The sequence below is a fragment of the Balaenoptera acutorostrata genome, chromosome 8 (genome assembly GCF_949987535.1).
Source record: "Balaenoptera acutorostrata chromosome 8, mBalAcu1.1, whole genome shotgun sequence".
Classification (NCBI taxonomy): Eukaryota; Metazoa; Chordata; class Mammalia; order Artiodactyla; family Balaenopteridae; genus Balaenoptera; species Balaenoptera acutorostrata.
Window position 1 is genome coordinate 13,070,265 of NC_080071.1, and position 9,845 is coordinate 13,080,109.

The 9,845-nt window shown below is 40.3% G+C and overlaps 1 pseudogene; it reads left to right on the forward strand.

Moving 5' to 3' along the window:
- The first annotated feature begins 1,001 nt into the window (after positions 1–1,001).
- Positions 1,002–2,396, forward strand: LOC114238050 (thioredoxin domain-containing protein 17-like; annotated as a pseudogene).
- The last annotated feature ends 7,449 nt before the right edge of the window (positions 2,397–9,845 follow it).

Below are 9,845 nucleotides of genomic sequence, written 5' to 3' on the forward strand. Positions count from 1 at the left end.
GCTGTTTCTGTTATTTCAAGAGTGACAGCATTCTTCTGTTCAGTTTGCTGCAAACAAGATTTAAACTTAAATGAAAGAAGAAGGATGTATGTATCGGTCTACCCCTCAAAGAGAATATAAGCGATTCTAAGACTTTACACTGATAAGAAACTCTTTGAGAGTAGTATAAGAAGCAATCACACACACACCACTGAAGACTAGTAAATATTTCTAAGCAAACTATAATCAACAAAGCACAATCACAAAGAATCTTTAAGTAAATGCTCTCTCTGATGACTATATCCTCACTTATGGAAAAACTTTCCAGTATTTTTGGATAGGCACATGAGATGAGTTAAAAAGTGGCAAAGACCAGATTCTTTCTGTACAATTCCCCCTAAATTAATGGGTTGAGCATGAATGAATCTAACATCTCATGCTTCTTGGATGTCCACTATTTATTCAACATAGAAGGAGGGAAAAAAGAAAGAAAGAGAGAGAACCTCTGTTCATTGTCTGATATCCATAAGAGACAATGAAGCAATTCGTAAAAGGTCTACATTGAACCCTGAAAATAAAAGTGCTGAGTAATGGGCTTCCCTGGTGACGCAGTGGTTAAGAATCTGCCTGCCAATGCAGGGGACGCGGGTTCGAGCCCTGGTCTGGGAAGATCCCACATGCCGCGGAGCAGCTGGGCCCGTGAGCCACAATTACTGAGCCTGTGCTCCGCAACAAGAGAGACCGCGATAGTGAGAGGCCCACGCACCACGATGAAGAGTGGCCCCCACTTGCCACAACTAGAGAAAGCCCTCGCACAGAAACAAAGACCCAACACAGCCATAAATAAATAAATAAATAAAAAGAGTCTTAAAAAAAAAAAAGTGCTGAGTAAAGGAAAGGCTGAAGCAGTGTGAACTGGGGGCTATTTGGCAAAGCAGAAATGGAGTGGGAAAGGTCAGAAAATGGCAACATTAGAGGGGAGGCATTCACTGAGGAAAGCTTCTTGAGCAGAGCTTTGAAGCATGGTACTAGAGAGGTACGATCGAAGATTTGACTCAAAGTGTCAGAACAGTTGTCTCTCTGGATCATTTCCAACCCGGAACACAGCTGAAACACCAGATTCTCATCAAGTTTCTCCTTGGCTGTTAGAGGGGTTACCATCGTGGAGCAGGAGCGAGGTGGGGTCTCCTGGGCTCACATGTCCCATAAACGATCTTGACTCTCCTCCCCTCTGCCAAGGGACCCCAGGCTCCTTTCCTCTTGACTCTGGGTTGATGGATGTCATTCTTGTAGGAGGGTTGCACACACCCTTAAGCCTCCTAAACTTGAATGATTTTGTGGCCATTCCACAGTTTCCTGCTCTGAAGACAAATCTAGAGAGAGCTGTTGTAATCCTGGTTAAAATGGTTGAAGTACTAAATCAGGGCAAGGGATTGAAGTCAAAAGGAGAGAAGTGACTCACAGAACAGAAGAAAACCAGCAGACCATGGTTATCTCTGCTACGCTGACGTTCCGAGGCCTGTGATCTCTGCTCAGCCAGTCCATGCTGCTGTCTCACTGGATGCTCTACAGAGAACAGAACCAAGAAACGCGAAATTTGTTCTTAAAAGTGCCCTGATGTGATTACAAATAAAATTTCAAATAAATTTTATTGTATTAAACAAATTTTTTCCTTTGTTTCATTTTATTAAAAATTAAAAATTTTATTTCATTAACAATTTTTATTAAAATTTTTATTTTATTAAAAATAAGATCTTTAGTCATCTAGACAGCAGCAGAGAAAGTAGATCCTTAATTGTTGGGCCAGTATGGGGATGATTCAAGTGCTTAAAATGCAAGGCAGGTCATGGCAACTACCAGGCATTGTCCTGTCTCTCCTCTCCCTGTTTCTTGGCTCCTAGTTTATGAGGTGAGGCAAGAAATGACCTCTTTCTACATTCTAGGAAGGATTAGAGATTTGGTTGGCTACTCAGCTCAATTAGCTAAATGCCGTGTCTCCAGCATGTGGTGTAGGAATGAGGAAGCTCAGGCTTTCTTGGCTCCTGTAATTCCCTCCAGGCTGCCGGGAGAGCCCTGCCCTGCCCTGGTCTCCTGATCTGAAAGACGGGAGGTGAGCGTGTCCTGATTCCAGGAGGAAAGGCAAGCTGTGGAGCAGCGCAACGTCAAGACCACGTTCGCCTGGTCTACCCAATGCCGGAGGGAAAAGCTGGTGCCCCCACTGCTTCAGGGAAGGAAGTGTGTTCATCTGCTGAGAAGTAGGAGAAAAACCTTACCGGAAAGATCCAAAAAATAACTTCAGAAAAAAAGTGAAAGTAACTGCAGGGCCCACACTATTTAAATACGGAACACCTCAATGACTGGTAGAATCTGAGCATCTTCAGGCCAACCTCACGGAGCTGTTTTTCTCTGAAGATTAAGATTTGATGATGGGAGTTGTGTCTTGATTCCTTGATTTGCTCAAGTACAAAAGAAACTGCACACGTGCTTTGAATTCATGTTACTAATGAATAATGATATGTCTAAACAACAGAAAGTGCTATTAAAATACTTGGGAACCTTCCAAAAAAATTGCCATTGAAGGGACCCCTGAACTTCAGTGAACTGCATCATGAAGAGTCAAGTGTCGTGGATGAAGGGTCGCCCTTAGGAAAGGACACCACACACAAATTTAACTGCACTCACTGTATACATCGCACTCAGATTTGACTGACCTTGAGCAAATTACAGCTCTCTCCATATGTGCCCACAGGAGCACGGAGGTGATAACCCTTAGGAGAACGGGAACTCCTACAATGACCTCTAATTGCAGACATCAAACAGACTGAAACCAATTCCTTCTCTCTCCTTTATTTGGACTCCTGGGGCTTACAAAGGCCCACAAAACACTTCCTCCCACAAATATAACCAATATACTAGTAAATGCACATCACTTACAGTGATAAACAATATTTATAAGTACGTCAATCAAATTATAAAATGAAATACTAGCAGCGCTCCATTTGTTAACTGTCATTTTATCATCAAAGCTACAAAATACAGTCACGGTCTTCAGGTGGCAGCTTGAATCTGGAAGGTGTCAGGGCGGCCTCAGAAGGTCATCCCTGACCTGGTGTGCACTGCTTTCCTGGGCTTGGACCTCTGGTATTGGCAGCACGCGGTTCCTCGGTCACTCACACCTGCTGAGGGGTGCGCTCTGCCAAAGCAAGGTCCCCACCCCGGTCTACTGAGAGACAGCCCAGCCGCCTCTGCCACATCCTGTCTCCCCCTCGGGGACTCTGGGCGAGGACTCAGAGACCACTGACAGCCTCTACAATTCAGAGTGTCTAGAATGTCCAATTCTAGGGCCTTCCAGAATTGTCTTTCTCTTTTCTGGCCGGACTGAGAACTCTATTGAAATCATTTCTACCTTCCACTCATACTTTCTAGACAGAGTGTGCCGACTCTCAAACATGGATTTAGGATTCAGGGGAAGAGAGAGTAGTGGAGTCCTGGTTTACGTCACAATTAAGATTGTACAGGAGGAGATAATTACCGCTAGATGTATTTGGCCTACAGGCTTACCCAGTATTTTAAATGTGAATTAGTTATCTGTGTTTTAAAAAGTGAGAGGATGTCCCATAAAAATCTCTGTATGGTTTTTCTTGAAAATGTTGACTATTTGGCAACACCGGGCCTGCCTTCCCACGTGGTGCCAGTCGGCTGGAATAGCTTTGCGTCTTTGCACGGGGCTTGCATTCTCCAGGTCACCACGTCTCTGCTCTGCCCCAGTCTGAGTATAACGCTAAGGCTGAGTGATTGGAGCTATGTAGCGCCTTCACCTGAACCATCTTCCTTCATCTGCATTATCTGCCTGGCTTCTACAGAAATTTGGGCTGTGATCCCTGCTCTAAGCCATGCTGTCTCCTTTGGATATCACTTAGCACTTCCCCTGCTGCCCACGAGAGCTGACCTGGAAATTCTAGTACAGTCTTGGTGCACCTGCTCCACACGACACCTCCCAGTTTGTCAGCCAGAAGGGGCACAATCTTGGGATTACCTTGGTAGTCCTGTGTCTTTTAGTTTCTTAAAATACCCATGAGGAAGTCCTGAGAAGTATACAAGCCATTACTTCCTCATGAAAAATCTACCTTTGGGTGGCTAGTAAATTTGGCAACAGCTTCAAATTAATGTCTGTGTACCCAAAGACAATGACCAACTGTGAGAAAACTAAGACTCTTGAGCATAGAGGCTCCATAATTCCTCCGGATAAAAAAGGTTGCCCTAAGTTTCATAACTAATTTAAAGCCTATGTGACAGAGTTACCCTGACAAAAGCCGTTTCTGAAGTACAGTAGGAGAGTAAGACGTGGCGAGCAGGGCTGATTCCTTTAATAAGGAGTAAGTGCGTGAATGCCCAGAGATGGAAAAGGCCGCCGGGGAAGTACAATGGATAGAGCTGCCATTTCAGCCGGACCGGCGAGCAGGTTCTGAACATATAGAAAGCGAAGGGAGGAGTTTTCTGTATCGAAGTAACAATCTGAAAAATGCATGGAAGCGGGGAAATGTGGACAGTGTACTTAGAAAGAGAACAGTTCAGTTTGCCTGGAGTGTAGCTGAGGTTCTCATCCCATGAATCCTCAACTATTTAAAGCTCCAGAAACCTGTCTTTTAATCATCATTACAAATGGTTTCTTTGCAAAGGGATCACAGTTCCTACTTAGAGAAAAACTTGCATTGTGTGTTTAGGGGGTAGATGCGGGAGAGAGGCAGGGTCCAGGTTCCAGACAGCCTTGGCTTCAGGCCACGGAATTTATAATTTTTCTGTGGTCAACAAAGAGCTACTTTTCCTGGCAGTTTAATATTTGATAGTGGGATAAGGGAGAAGGATGCCTTAAAGATGATACCCAAGTTTGGATCCTAGGAGGCACCATTAACAGAAGCAGGAAGCACGAGGGAGATTGGGGATGGTCCTTGGTTCACTTTCTGCCTTTAGGTGTGCTTAGCCTCTGCTTCCTCTGATTGCTTCTAGCACCACTTGCAGTGGAGGAATAGATACGCTTGAGCACTGGTTCCGATCCCTTTGGTCTTAGGCTGATCACACAAATCTTCCAGGAGTCAGTTTCTCGTCTGTGAGATGGAGAAGACAGTATGGTATCTTTCCTGATCTGTTGAGGATCTAAATTGGGTAATGCATCTGAAAGGCCTTTAGAGGACTGTTCATATGTAAGAAATTCTTTTCCTGGGAGAAAAGCCAATGTTTTAAAGTTCCTAGCATGGCTAAATGAATGCTAGTACAACTATGCCATGGCTTACATGTGTTTGCTGAGTATGCCATGGTAATGCTCATGATAAAATGCTAAGAGGAAAAAAAAATAAACTGGACATAAAATTGAATCTATAGAGTGATTATACTTTTAAAATTACCATATTATATGTGGGAAATATAGCTATATTTCAAGAGTTGTTTTCTCTAGTGGTGAGATTGTATTCCCTTTTTTTTCCCTTGATTTTTCTCCCTGTACTTTCAAAATTCTCTTCATGAGCATGTATTGCCTTTGTAATCAGAAAAAAGAAACTTTTTTTCAGTCCCAGGGCCCTAAAGCTATTCTAAAATCAGTGAAGTTGGGGAAGAGGATGCTCTTATGGCCTTTCTTCAGAGACCCCATTCTTCCTTTATTTTGACATTTCCTGCTTGAACACAGACCCATTTTCTTGACTGTGTGTGTGTAGTGTAGATAGAGTCCTCAGGGGAAAAAAAAAAGAAATGCCAAAAGGCATGCCTTGAGTTTGTGAAGTCTAAGTCAATATATCTTGATTAGAACCATGAATACTTAACAGTGGATTTGCTTCCAAATGTTTGCCTTCTTAATGGATTGTAAATAAATCAGGAGGGACCTAGCCCTGGAGCCTAATAAACACAGAGGATGCCAATGTCTGGAGAAAGGAAAAGAAGGGAATTTGTAGGAACAGGCCAGTGTTGTTCCCACAGAGGGCATCATCTTGTTTCGAATTTCTCTGATTTTTCTGTGGGGGATGGGAAGAGGGAAAAAGCAGGGTGCCTGCCAGGAGGCTTGCCCTGTATCCTGCCCTGGGCTTCCAGAGAAACAAGAGCTGGTGCCTCCAGGCTGTTTAACATGCTCCTTGCAGCTCGAAGCCAGAGCAAGATCAAACCGAATACAAAGCTAGGACTTATTAATGTCAGCATGGCAGACTTCTAAGGCCTGGGAATTAGCAGGTTGAGAAGAGAGAGGTCTGCGTCTTCATTATGTGAGTTACTGAAATTACTGAATGAAGGACAGAGACCAACAGGGCCATAAAGCCCATAAAGTGCAGGTAATGAGTGTTTCAAAAGATGTCCCTAAGGTGGGACTCATGACCATCCCAACTGGATTTCCAATTTACTGATCGTTTTTTCAGAATATTCATTCAGGTCAATGTTATAAGAGACAAAATGATCCTCTCATGTGTACTCCTACCTCTTTTTGTTCAGAAGAATGTGAGAGAGTTCGGCAAGCAGGGTTGGATAGCAAAGAGAAAATGTATCAATACAGGAGGGCGATAGCCGTCCATATTATGCTAATAGGTTTTCAACATAAATTGCAGAAGTGAATTTTCAGACAATTACCAAGAGAAAAAAAATGTATAAAAAAGTGTCCCATCATGCTTTCATGCCAACTCCACATTTTTTCACCTGAATTTATTGCAGGAAAGCGAATGAAAATATGTATGAATATGATCTAGAAGCAACACAAAATATTTGAATGTTTGCGGAATTTAGGCACTAGCTTTTTTTTCTGGTCTTCACAAGAATGCTTTTACAGAAAATAAAGCATTTAATTTTATTTCAAAGGCCATTTATTTTCCTGTCTGTCATCTGGAATGTTTGAGGTCTTAATTTGGGTATTTGTGTGTGTTTGTGTGCTTATTTTTGCTTTTGTTTTTATTTTTGGATGTGGAAGATAGGGTGGGTTGACTCAAATTGATAACTATTTTAGTTTTTCACTTCACCTTACTGGCATAGGACTAACATAATTATTTCTCTAGAAGCTTTTTTTTAGTGATTATTCCTATCTGTCAGAAGAATAAGCCTATTCTTATTCTTAAAACAAAAATAAATCTATACTTATAATCTTTCTGGTTTGAGCTATCTTTTATTTTGAAATATTAGCATTACCATTTAAAAATACTTACTTTCTACTTATTTCATTTTCAATAGTCTCTTATTTATCAAAACATTATATTGTTCTCTTTAGGCATAACCTCAGAATTTTATCATCAAATACTGGTACCCAGGAACACAATAAAGACAAAGTGGAATGCCATGTTTTTTTCTTATATTAGGTTCATACTGAATGTCTTTGGGTTTTACAAGTATATATGTATGGCTGGCATACCTAATAAAAAATGTACAGGTCTATACTTTAAAAGTTCAATACCATGCCAAACATTAAAATAAAAATCTTTTGAGATGGTCATTGATTCTGTAAGAATTATGAACCCTCTCTTCCTTAGAACTCTGTTCATATTAAGTGTAATTCCATCCCTCAAACAAAGCTAGTTGGTGACAATGATAGGGAAACATCGATTCCTCATGAAGTACTGAATCCTGTAATCAGTAACCCAAAAATCCAGAAGGCAAGATGCAGGGCTACTGGGTAGTTTTCCCTTAAGTTGATAAGGTTAAAATGTGGAGGATGAGAAGAGGGATCATCTTTAAATAAAAGACAAAAATTTAGCATAAACCCAAAATTAGATACCAAAAAGTTATTTTTTACTGAATTTTTAACTGAAAACCTCATTAGATACCTTTTCGAACTCTAATGAAACAAGAAAAGTTCATAGGAACACGCTATCACAGGATATCAGAGCAAATCAGCCATCTTTCCCAACACCACTGTTTTTAAAAAACTTGTCTCTCTCAAGGAAACAAGGGACAAAAAATCCCCAAGGGACACTAAAAGCTAAAACCAAAACATTTTCAACCATAATCACTCACCTGGTAATTGATAAATGATAATTGGAATGGCCCGGGGGGGCTTTTTCCCTCTTGATGTGACAAGTTTTATCCCTTTTATATCACTTGTCTGTCATTTTCAGGGAAGGGAAAGGAAAAGAGAGGAAGTGAAAAATTAGGCAAAACTCAATCCTGGAGGGGCTTCAGAGGCGCAGTGGGCCCAGCAGGGATGACTTTTTAGCCTCTCAGAGCTACTTCTAATGGTAACCCTGCCACTGCGCTCCCCCCTCCAAGGACTGCTTCCCCCGTGGACTGCGTTCCTCCTCTTCCTCAGGAGATGGTTGAGTCAAATATACTCTATGGACTTTTTCTTAAAGGAACATTTGAGACTTCTCCAGGTGGAAGAAGTATTGTGCTATTGGTTCTGTTTTATTTTATTTAGTTTTTCATTTTATTGCGCCTCTCTTTATTGTGCTTTGCAGATACTGCGATTTGTACAAATTGAAAGTTTGTGGTAACCCTGCATTGAACAAATCAATGGGCACCATTTTTCCAAGAGCGTTTACTCACTTTGTGTCTTTGTGTTACATTTTGGTAATTCTCACAATATTTCAAACTTTTTCAATATTATTATATTTTATGGTAATCTGTGTTCAGTGATCTTTTTAACCATTTTTTAATTGAAGTATAGTTAATTTACTTTGTGTTAGTTTCAGGCGTACAGCAAAGTGATTCAGTTACACATATATATATTTTATATATATATATATATTCTTTTTTCAGATTCTTTTCCATTATAAATTATTGCAAGATACTGAATATAGTTCCCTGTGCTATACAGTAGGTTCTTATTATCTATTTTGTATATAGTAGTGTGTATATGTTAATCCCAAACTCCTAATTTATCTCCCCACCCCCACTATCCCCTTTGGTCACCATAAGCTTGTTTTGTATGTCTTTGAGTCAATTTCTGTTTTGTAAATAAGTTCCTTTGTATCATTTTTTTAGATTCCACATATAAGTGATAACATATAATGTTTGTGTTTCTGTGTCTGACTTACTTCACTTAATATGACAATCTCTAGTTCCATCCATGTTGCTGCAAATGGCATTATTTCATTTTATGTTATGGCTGAGTAATACTGTAATATATATATATATATATATATATATATATATATATATATATATATATTACATCTTCTTTATGCATTCATTTGCCGATGGGCATTTAGGTTTCTTCCATGTCTTGGCTATTGTAAATAGTGCTGCTATGAATATTGAGGTGCATGTACTTTTTGGAATTAGAGTTTTCTCCAGCTATACACCCAGGAGTGGGATTGCAGGATCATATGGTAACTCTGTTCTTAGTTTTTTAAGGAACCTCCATACTGTTCTCCATAGTGGCCGCACCGACTTACATTCCCACCAACGGTGTAGGAGGGTTCCTTTTTCTCCGCACCCTCTCCAGCATTTAATGTTTGTAGACTTTTTAAAGCCATTCTGACTGGTTTGAGTGATACTTCATTTTGATTTTCATTTCTCTAATTAGTGATATTGAGCACCTTTTCATGTGCCTGTTGGCCATCTGTATGTCTTCTTTGGAGAAATGTCTATTTAGGTCTTCTGCCCATTTTTTGATAGGGTTGTTTGTTTTTTTGATATTAAGCTATATGAGATATTTGTATATTTTAAGGAGGCTAGAATATACAATGGAGAAAAGACAGTCTCTTCAGTAAGTGGTGCTGGGAAAACTGGACAGCTACATGTAAAAGAATGAAGTTAGAACATTCTCTAACACCATATACAAAAATAAACTCAAAATGGTTTAAAGACCTAAATGTAAGACTGGATACTATAAAACTCCCAGAGGAAAACATAGGCAGAACACTCTTTGACATAAATCACAGCAGTATTTTTTGGATTCATCTCCT